This window comes from Temnothorax nylanderi, unplaced genomic scaffold, assembly GCF_030848795.1.
Source record: "Temnothorax nylanderi isolate EJ_2023f unplaced genomic scaffold, tnyl_v1.0 TNYL_tig0292_pilon, whole genome shotgun sequence".
Lineage (NCBI taxonomy): Eukaryota > Metazoa > Arthropoda > Insecta > Hymenoptera > Formicidae > Temnothorax > Temnothorax nylanderi.
Genome location: NW_027249354.1, coordinates 83,900 through 94,423, shown reverse-complemented (window position 1 = coordinate 94,423; position 10,524 = coordinate 83,900).

Genomic DNA, 10,524 nt, shown 5'->3' with positions numbered 1-10,524 from the left:
CCCGATTCGACCGATACGTTACCGTGGGGACATTATCAAATACCCCCTCCGAAAACGTAGTGTATTGTATGTATAAAATGTAATAGTATAACGTATGTAATAGTATAACGTATGTAGTAGTATATGTATGTAATAGTATAACGTATGTAATAGTATATGTATGTCGTACGTATGTATGTAGTATAACGTATGTAATAGTATAACGTATGTCGTATAACGTATGAATGTATGAATGTATAACGTATGTATGTCGTATAACGTATGTAATAGTATAACGTATGTAGTAGTTATGTATGTAACGTATGTATGTCGTACGTATGTCGTATAACGTATGTAATAGTATAACGTATGAATGTATGAATGTATGTAGTATAACGTAACGTATTGTGAGTATTATATTACAGTATTGGAAAGAATATTAATAAATATATTGCACATGTGTGTATTTCACATACTTTATTTGTATTTCATATATCAAACACTTTACATATGTATTACATATTACATATTTTTTATGTTAAAAATAAAAAAAGTTTGCACGTATTAAATAACATTTTCCTTATGTATCCATGAGTTGTGCGATCCATCGAATCCTAGCCATTTAACGTAAACCTCGTCGCCCCTCCTGCGCAGTACTTTCTCCACGAGATACACGTCCGGATAAGTCGCGCGATGCAACTCGTGTTCGTAGAACCCTCCAGCGACGGATTTTCCACGATAGTCCTCGAGTAGATAGGTTACGGGATTGGTATGCTGCACTTTAACGATCTTAAACACCTCGGTGGTCCAATTCGGCGTGTAACCCTTTTCGAAAATCGTCTTGTATTTGCTAACGCGTACCGAGTCGCCCACTTTGAACTTTGCCAGACCTGCGATTTTTATCGCGCTGTATACGGTAGCCAAGAGTTTTTCAGCGATCGCGGGGGTAACGTCGACGGGTCGCATGCCGATGGTTCGATGCTTGCGCGCGTTGTAATCCGATACGAGTCGCGGCAAGGCGCCAACCCATTTGTAACTTCCATTGAGCGTAAACATCTTCCACATGTCGTTCTTGAGCGTGCGATTGAATCGCTCGACGACCGACGCCTTCAATACCGAATATGTGGAATAATGATTGATACCGTGTTTCCTCACGAGACGTTGCACGTCGGTGTTGTAAAATTCCTTCCCCATATCGGTTTGTAGGTTACTAGGGCACCTCCCGCTGCGGCGAATGATCTCAGCGACAGCGTTAGCTGTTTCGCTTCCGCCTTTACCCTTGAGTGGCACGGCCCACGCGTGCTTGCTCAATACATCGATGACGGTAAGTATGTAGTGGTAGCCTCCGTTGAAACGTGAGTACGGACGCATCTCGACGATGTCAGCCTGCCACAGGTCATCGTACCCTCGCACTATGACGTGTCTTCGGGGAAAATTTCTTCTCGCCGGAGCGTGCAGTTCCTCAACGAGTCGTTGCTTCTCGATATTTTTACGTCCGTCGGATTTTAGCGATGTCATGTTTTTGTTGCCGTTTATAACTGCTCGTTAGCCGTTCCTGAGTCGTTTATTTCCGTTTGTTAACCGTTTATTTCCATTCGTCGTCGTCGTCGTCGTCGTTCTTTAACCGTTTGTAGCCTTTCCTGTCTCCGCGTAGTTCGCAGCTGTTTCTAAACCGCTCGTAATCGTTTTTAAGCTGTTTTTGAACCGTTCGACAACCGTCCGATAACCGTTCTTGAACCGCTAGACAGCCGTCCGACAACCGTTCTCGAATCGTTCGTTTTCGTTCGTCGCCGTCGTCAATTAACCGTTTCCTCTCTTCACTCGCCGCCTTTCGATAGTCGTTTCTGTTGAACCGTTTGTCCATTGTTGTTCGTTGTCGCGTCTGATTCAACGATAGTCGAATGGCGAAGCTCGTTTATCGTAGTCCGTAACGCTTGCAGATCCTTCTCGAACGCAGTCAGCTTCTCGTCTGATTCTTTTCGTTGATTGCTCAACATTTTAAAGAATTGATCAACGTATAGTTTATTAACCACGTCATCGTCAGCCTCCGGTTGCGCCACGCGGCGAATCTTCCGCAACCTTGCGTCAAAGTCCGTAACGGTGCGACACAGAGCGTTATCGCGCACGAAATTTCTCATTAATCCGCTCCATCGATGGTATGGTTCCGCCCCGTCTCTTCCGAGCGATATGCCAAACTTGTTGATCGGCATTTCAATGCTGATTGAATGGTTCACCGACGCATGGTTTAATTTATAATAAGTCCGGCTTCGCGAAGTTCCTCGATGATCGACATGATCTCGTTGTCGTGAGCATTGTTGCCAGCGTGGCGCGAAGCGTCGAGCAATCGGAGACGATCCACCAGCTCGTTGGGGTCGTCCCAGTGCACGTAGTCGATCTTATTGTTGGTTAGCGTCATCGCGCGAGGCATGGATAATCCCTTTCCAGATTTTTTCTTTCTGGATTCGATAGATATCAACGGTGCGATTACATATCTATACTTGTATCCCCTGTTGCCCAGTAATGGAGCATGCGCATTGTGTTTGCGTTTATGAGCACTCGTCTCCAACAGGATGCTCTTGTACGTTTGCTTATCGTCCTCCGTGTAGATGTCGTTATTGGGTTGACTCTTGAAGATCAACTCGTAAAGACCAGGTGTGCCGATATATCGTACATCGCCGATAATTATGTTATCCGCCTTGTCCACGTCAAAACGTTTATTGCCGAGCATCATTCCATCGTTGTCGAAACGAACGCCGTACACGTAGTCTATAACCTTTTGATTGTCGCTCAAAGCAGTTCCGATGTACTTTTGGCCCAACGGACCCAAGTGATCTCGCTTTGATTCTTCAAATATTTCTCGACCCTCCGCTGTCTGCAATTGCTTTCGAATGGACGTCTCAAGATTACTTGTGTTTATGCTTTCGAAATCATCATTATCATCATCATCATCATCATCATCATCATCATCGCTCGCGAGTGATTTGGAACTTGTACGTTGTACGGTTCGCGTCGCCGCGGACGGTGTAGAGGTTATCAGTGCAGGTACATTTAGTGGAGCAACTTTCGATCGTTTCGATTTAAGAAAATTAAGCGGCGTCGATCCGAAGCGATTCGACCAGGAGCTATCTCGTCTCCTCTTTTTCGACATCGCATCCTCCTCTTCGCGCTGTTGATCGGGTAACGTTTCCATCCCCGCGTCAGCGACTCTTTCCGGCTCCTCCTTCACCGCGATCGAGTTGTCGACGATCTTTTGCAGCGGTCCGATGAGGGGCTTAAAGTGCGTGTCCAACTCAATGTCCTTCTCGATCTTACCGGTCTTCAAAGCGCGAAGTTTCTTGCGAATCGAATCACTCGTTTTCGCAATCTCTTTCACGATCTTCTCGCGTTCGCGAATATTCTCGCTCCCGTTGATCGCGGCCATCGCGGGGAAAACAAAGCAGAGTGTCGATGTCTCTATAACGCTAACGTTTCACCTCCGACGAGGTATCGGCAACGACTGATCGCTTTTGTGGTATCGCGAACACGTTAAATCCTTTTCTGTATCGGCCGTTCAAAAGCGCGCTGTCCTTGTCTATCACTACGAATCCGTACTTTTGTTGCCAACAATCGTGGCACAACGAGCAAAATTCGTCGTATGGCATGTCGGTATTTACGTGATCGTTGTACACGTGTTTCAAATTGGTACCATCCTGTTTGAACAGGATCAGCAGGTTGGCGTTGTCGCGTATCAGATGTTTAGGTATTCTCGCATACGTCTGACAGAGATAGAAGGAGTCAACGCTCGAGTGTCTGCCCATTGAGAAATACTCTCTCACCGCGTCTTGCTTATCGCACGCCACGTCATCGAAGACGAAGATCGAGTTTGGACGCGCGTCGCTCGGTGGAATGACGTCACTGTTATTGGAGAACGTAAAGTAGCCGATTTCGTCGATCGATGTCAACAAATTCTCCAAATATTGATATTTCGGCTGTTGCAACGATTTCGAGTATACGTACACGTTTTCGAAACGTACGCCGTGCGGACTTTCCAACATGCTTATCAAAACGTTGGTTTTACCGCAATTCGAGGGGCCGCAAATGATCGCGCGTATAGTAGTCGGTAACATCGTACCGTGCTTGCGTTTCTCCGCGTTGCCCCCCATCGACCGTAATCTGTCGTCGCAATTGGTCACGCGAATCGCCAACGGTTGTCGCACGAATCTCATTTTTTCCACACTGCCGACTCTCTGGCTGACTCGAACGCCTATTTATAGGCGAGCGGAACCGCGAATCGCTCAGTAGTAAAGATGTTCGTCCTACTGTCGAGACCTTCCGATATTCGCGGCTTGAGCGCCGAACAGCTGCAATTTGTGCCGAAAGCCGTTCTGTTGCAAACGTGCGGTGATCACGTCCACTGCGTGTGGGACAAGCTTCCGGAACATATAAAGGCGGATTTAGAGGTTCAGACCTATCGTCGCTGTTACGAACATTACAATCAACCGTGGCAGCGAACGCACATCGACGGTCCCGCGCCAATGATAAAGGATTGCGGCGAATGTCAACGAAAAAAATTGGTAGAGGCCTGTTAAATCGCGCGATAAACGCACTTCTGATCGAATTGCATATTCCCGGCTATCAATTTTGTGGCCCGGGCACTCATTTAGAAGAACGATTGGCGAGAGGCGATCAAGGTATCAATCCATTAGACGCGGCGTGTCGCGAGCACGACATAGCTTATTCGCGTAGCAACGATCTCGCCGAGAGACACGCGGCGGACGAGATACTCGCTGCGGAAGCGCGAAAACGCATTACCGCGAAAGATTCGACTCTCGGAGAGAGAGCTGCCGCTACAGCCGTTTGGGTGGCCATGAAGGCTAAGACGAAGCTCGGAATGGGCTTGAAAACAAAGAAGACGAAGAAGAAGAAGAGATTATCGAACAGGCGAATACTTCCGGCGGCGAAACGAGGCGGCGTATTGCCGATTCTACTGTTGTTGGGAGTTCTTGGCTCGTTGGTCGGCGGAGCGGCGGGAGTCGTAAAGGCCGTGAACGATAACAAAGCCGCGCAGCGTCAGCTGGAAGAATTGAAACGTCACAATCGCGCCATGAAAGGTCATGGACTTTATCTCGCTCCGTACAAACGCGGGCAAGGAGTGGCATCGAAGAAGAAAAAAAAAAGTCGCGGAGATACTGAAAATTCCCAAGGGCGTAACAACCAACGTACAACTACAAAAACTGGCAAAACGTATGCGCATTCCATATTTTAGAGGTATTTTCATGCGTACTGCCTTACCAACAGAGGGAGTGCGTCGAAACGAGAGTGGTATCGTGAATTTGGATAACGCCGAGGGACCGGGTACTCACTGGGTGGCGTACGCGAAGAGGGGAGATCGAGCCATATATTTCGATAGTTTTGGCAATCTTCGACCGCCGAGGGAATTGGTGCTGTATCTAAAGAACAACATGACGAAGATAGAGTATCACATGCCTTTTCAACGATACGATCAGAGCAATTGCGGACAACTGTGTCTACGCTTTCTACAGACAGTTGACGATCAATTTAAAGACGACCGTCGCGCTGTTTGAACTCAGTATTCATTCAAACATGTCGCTGACATTCACGCTCACCGGCAAGAGTAGCGTCCTCGCGGTAAGCTACTTTCCCGCCGTGGACTTGAGCGATGGTGATTACGAGCTCGGCCTGACAAATTTTGAAACCTATTACACGATACCGAACGTGAATTCTTCGAACAATAAATTCTACTTTGACGACAAGGAAATTACCATTCCCGAAGGATCGTACGAATTGCGTGATATAAACACGTACCTAAGACGCGTCATTTTACGGGATCAATCCAATAATGTCGCGAGAAAGAAACACGTCGGCGAAGATGAAGACTATCCGTTGATTATTCGTGCCAACAACAATACGATGAAGAGTGAGATCAAGTGCGCTTTCAGAGTAAACTTTAACAAACCGAACAACATTGGATCGCTGCTGGGATTTTCAACGAATCGCGTGCTGGAGCCGCGACAATGGTACGAATCGGACGTACCGATAAATATCATTAGCGTAAACATCATTCGCGTAGAGTGTAACGTGACCGCGGGCGCGTACAGCAACGACAAGTACGTACACACGATACACGAGTTTTCACCGAGCGTGCCACCAGGATATAAGATATCGGAAACGCCGGCACAGATCATTTACCTGCCAATCACCGTACGGAGCATTACGGACCTAACGATTCGCGTTGTGGATCAGGACGATCGATTGATTGATTTTCGAGGAGAAGAGATCACCGTCAGATTGCACGTACGACTGCGACAGCGATAACGCGCGCGAGTGTACGGACGACATATGAGATGCTCATACTGAACGACTCGGAGCACGCGAGAGATAAGAATATCTTTACGGCAGCGGTCGACGATATCACCCGATCAACATTCGGTGGAGCTAAAAAAGAGACGAGAAAGAAGCTCACCGCATCGAACGTTGAATTTCTACGATCTTTGGGATTCGCGGTGCGAAATATCTGAGAAAGCATGGTCGATATCCTTAACATTGGAGGTGAACCGATCTTTGACGACAGTGTCGTCAAGATTGAAACACACACGTACAGTCCGTACGCCAATACGACGTTTGGACACAGCGACGAGATAAGAATACCCATACAACAACAAGATTTATACACGTTGCCGTGCGAAAGCTTTCTCTACGTCGAAGGAAGATTGGTGGTAAAGAAAAGGAGTAACGAGTCTATGACAGCGTTTGTAACTAATTGCGTGGCGTTCATGTTCGATGAAATTCGATACGAGCTCAACGGCGTGGAGATTGATCGCAGCAGAAACGCTGGAATAACCAGTACTCTCAAGAACTATGTATCGATAACGTATGACAAGGCGGAGATGTTGCGGAATGCTGGATGGGACATTTCACCTACCCGCTCGGAAGAATATTTCAATTTTTGCGTTCCGCTCTACACATTGTTAGGCTTTTGCGAGGATTACAAACGCGTGATTGTTAACGCTCGTCACGAATTAATTTTGATACGAGCGCGTAACGATAACAATTGCATTATAGGAAATCCGACGACTGAGCCGGAAATCGAATTGTTCAAAGTAAAATGGCAAATGCCTCACGTTACGTTAAACGAGGTCAATAAACTGTCCATGTTACGAGCCTTGGGAAGCGGACGATATCTTAGTGTCAGTTTTCGTTCGTGGGATCTGTACGAGTACCCCCTGCTGCAGAGCACGACCAAGCATTCGTGGGCCGTCAAGACTGCGACTCAGTTAGAGAAACCGCGATACGTTATCTTTGCGCTGCAGACCGGTCGCAAAAATAACATGGCTCAAAATGTTGGCTATTTCAATCACTGTAACTTGACCAATATCAAGCTTTATCTAAACTCTGAATCTTATCCATACGATGACTTAAATCTAGATTTTGAAAAAAATCGATACGCCCTTCTTTATGATATGTACGCGCGTTTTCGTAAAGCTTATTACGGATACGATCGCTACGATACGTTTCTCAATTTGACTACATTCCTGACGCTTGGACCTTTCGTCATCATCGATTGCTCCCGACAAAACGAGTCCGTCAAGAGCGCCACCGTGGATGTGCGAATAGAATTTGACTGTAAAGAGAACGTGCCTGCAAATACTACCGCCTATTGTCTCATCTTGCATGACCGCGTAATCGAATACTGTCCGTTGTCAAACGTAGTGCGCAAACTCACGTAAATTGTAATGTCGGTAAAAATTTCGATATAAGAGAGACGGATGTATCGCGATGTGATACAGTACGGATCGTTCCTTCGTTGCATCATGATCGCGCCAACGTTCGTCGATCTGCAAGGATTCATCGTCGGGATGAAATTTGTCGTAAAGGAGGTAGCGGTGCTGAGAAACGGGGCTGTTCTGGCGCATCACATCTTTACATGCCCCATGCCATGGAGTCTCCTTACAAAATTCGACAAGTCATGTGCTTCCTGGTTGATTCACAATCACCATGGATTACGATGGGAAGATGGAAACGTGCCGTACAGCATGGTGAAACGTTTAATTACATCGGCCGTGCTCGGTGAGCACGAGGACGACGACGATGACGACGAGATGCCGACTCTCGTGTACGTCAAGGGATGCCAGAAACGAGAATGGCTGGTGGATCTGCTTGAGAATAAAGCGAGAAAAAACTTAATCATCGAGACTTTGGATGCGGATTACGAAGATATCGAATCTTTAAATAATCTAGATGTTGCCAATACTGTGCGATGTGGAAAACATGTTAAGAATTGCGCATTGCAAAATGTATTAAAAATATTTAACTGGTGGTCGCGACGCCAGAGAGAGATGTAATTTTTTTTAAATAAAAAAATATAAATTTTACAATGTTTAATTTCCTTTTCCCTTTCCCATTAGTCAATAGTGTAAAAAAATTAAATAATAAGTAGGTATACGTGACGAATTCTAACTTGAGAGCTTCGAGGGGGGGTATCAGGTTTAGACGAACATGTCTGAACATGTTTCACGGTTGATGTCATGCGGAGAGGGGGTATACGTCTTAATACAGAAAAAATCCTACCTTAGTCCCCTCTCCTAAATTTCAGAGCTCTGATTGCGCGTTACAGAAACATTAATTTCCCCCTCCTTCATCATAGTTTTTTGGAAATTGCCGCGTATACTCGATTAATTTTATACGATTAGTCTCGTATCGGCTGCTTGTGTGAACGGTCCGCTTCTCATAACCGAGAGAAAGAATGTATTCCGTTGAAGGAAGCAACGGCGGCAGTAGACGTATGAATTATTACGTACCGATTCCCGATGTTGAAACTCCAACGTGTGAAAACAAGTAAGTTTTGTTTAATTTATAGAGCTATATATTTTTATATCTTTTTGCGAATTGTATTATTTTGAAAGTAATCTCATTATTTTTTTCTACAGCATCTCGTTGGAGCGTCGCGCGGTTCGTATACTAGGCAGACGATACGCATTGACATCAACGGCTTATAAATATTTGGATATTGGAATCAGCGTGGGACCTGTGTCCTCTGTGGAACTACTTCTCGGTGATAACCGAGGAAATCAGATGGTGTTGGCTCATACGACGTGGACAGCGCTAATTGAAAGACGTGCGGATATCGAACGACTCCTACAGTCAACCGCACCTTCATCAATGTTGATTCGAGATCTGCGTATAGAACTCGTAAAAATACGCGATGCGAATGTTGTAAAACTTATGTTGCATAATAATTCCATGTATATGAAATCATCGACCGTATTCTTCTTGTTCGAACTAGAACATTGCGTCGAGAATGTGTATTTTCAACTATGCCAAAATGTTCATGGCGTAAGTGAAAAATTTAAACAATTTGTAATCATTTTACGAAGAAATTGTATAACCGATAAATGTGATGCAGCGAGAACCTTGCACGATGTTTTTGATAAAAATTCGATTATCGATTGCGAATTATTAGCTTATGCTTTAGACAATATTGTATACGATGCGACACATGAGAAATAAATTAACGTTTATATGATAAAAAGTTTATTATCTTTCAATTCTCCCAATTATTTATTATAAAGAAAAGAAACGTGAACGAGGAGACGCGAGAGAGAACGCGAACGAAGAGATGCGAACGAGAGAGAACGCGAGCGAAGGGACGCGAGCGACATAGAACGCGCCTATGTATTCTTGCCCGCCATTGTAGTGCGAGACATATTTCATCTTTATTTCTTTTCGTCGTAAGGGGCTGTCCGATTTTAAACTGTTACCATATTGTTTTCTCTGGTGACATTTTACCCCCGCTTCGTTTTGCAACCTTCGTTAAAGTCTCGTCGAGTTCCCGAGCAGTTCGGACGTGTTTCATGAAAATTTCGCAAAAGTTAGTGATTTCTTTTTGAACAAGTTTTGTTGTTATTTTTAAATTATTTGCATATTAAAAATTACAATTATGGCCGAACGTGTGGAAAGAATAGAAGACCATATCGAAATTACTTATCCAGCTGCAGGAGTAAGTTTACATAATTGTATATTTAAAATATTTTTAATAATTTTTAAATATTTTAAATAATCATTCTTTTTTTCATATCGAAAAGACGTTATATATATTGCCAGTCAGGTCGATTTAAATTACTTTAATTGTTATTCTTTTTTGTTACAGTGGATATGGGTAGGCAACTTGCCCGTAGTTGAAATAAAGATAAATAATATGGTGAGGATTCGGATCCCTCGCAATCCGGTACGTATGAAATTATTCATAAATTTTACATTTTTTTAAATTTTTGTTTATTCTGTTTTCAGCGCGTTATATACATGCATGAGATTAATATACGAGGATTCATAAATTTGGCGCGCCAGCGTTGGGTGCGTTGGTTTAGGACGGATGACCAGGAAAACAACGCTGTAATCTGGGAAACTTCCGGGGACGGCGATATTTTCGGATTACGTCGTTTATTCGATATGGAGGCCTTTGAAGAGGAAGAAGAAGAACACTGGTAAATTACTTGTTTTTCCAATACAAAATATTGAATAAACATTGCTTTATATTAATCATTATTG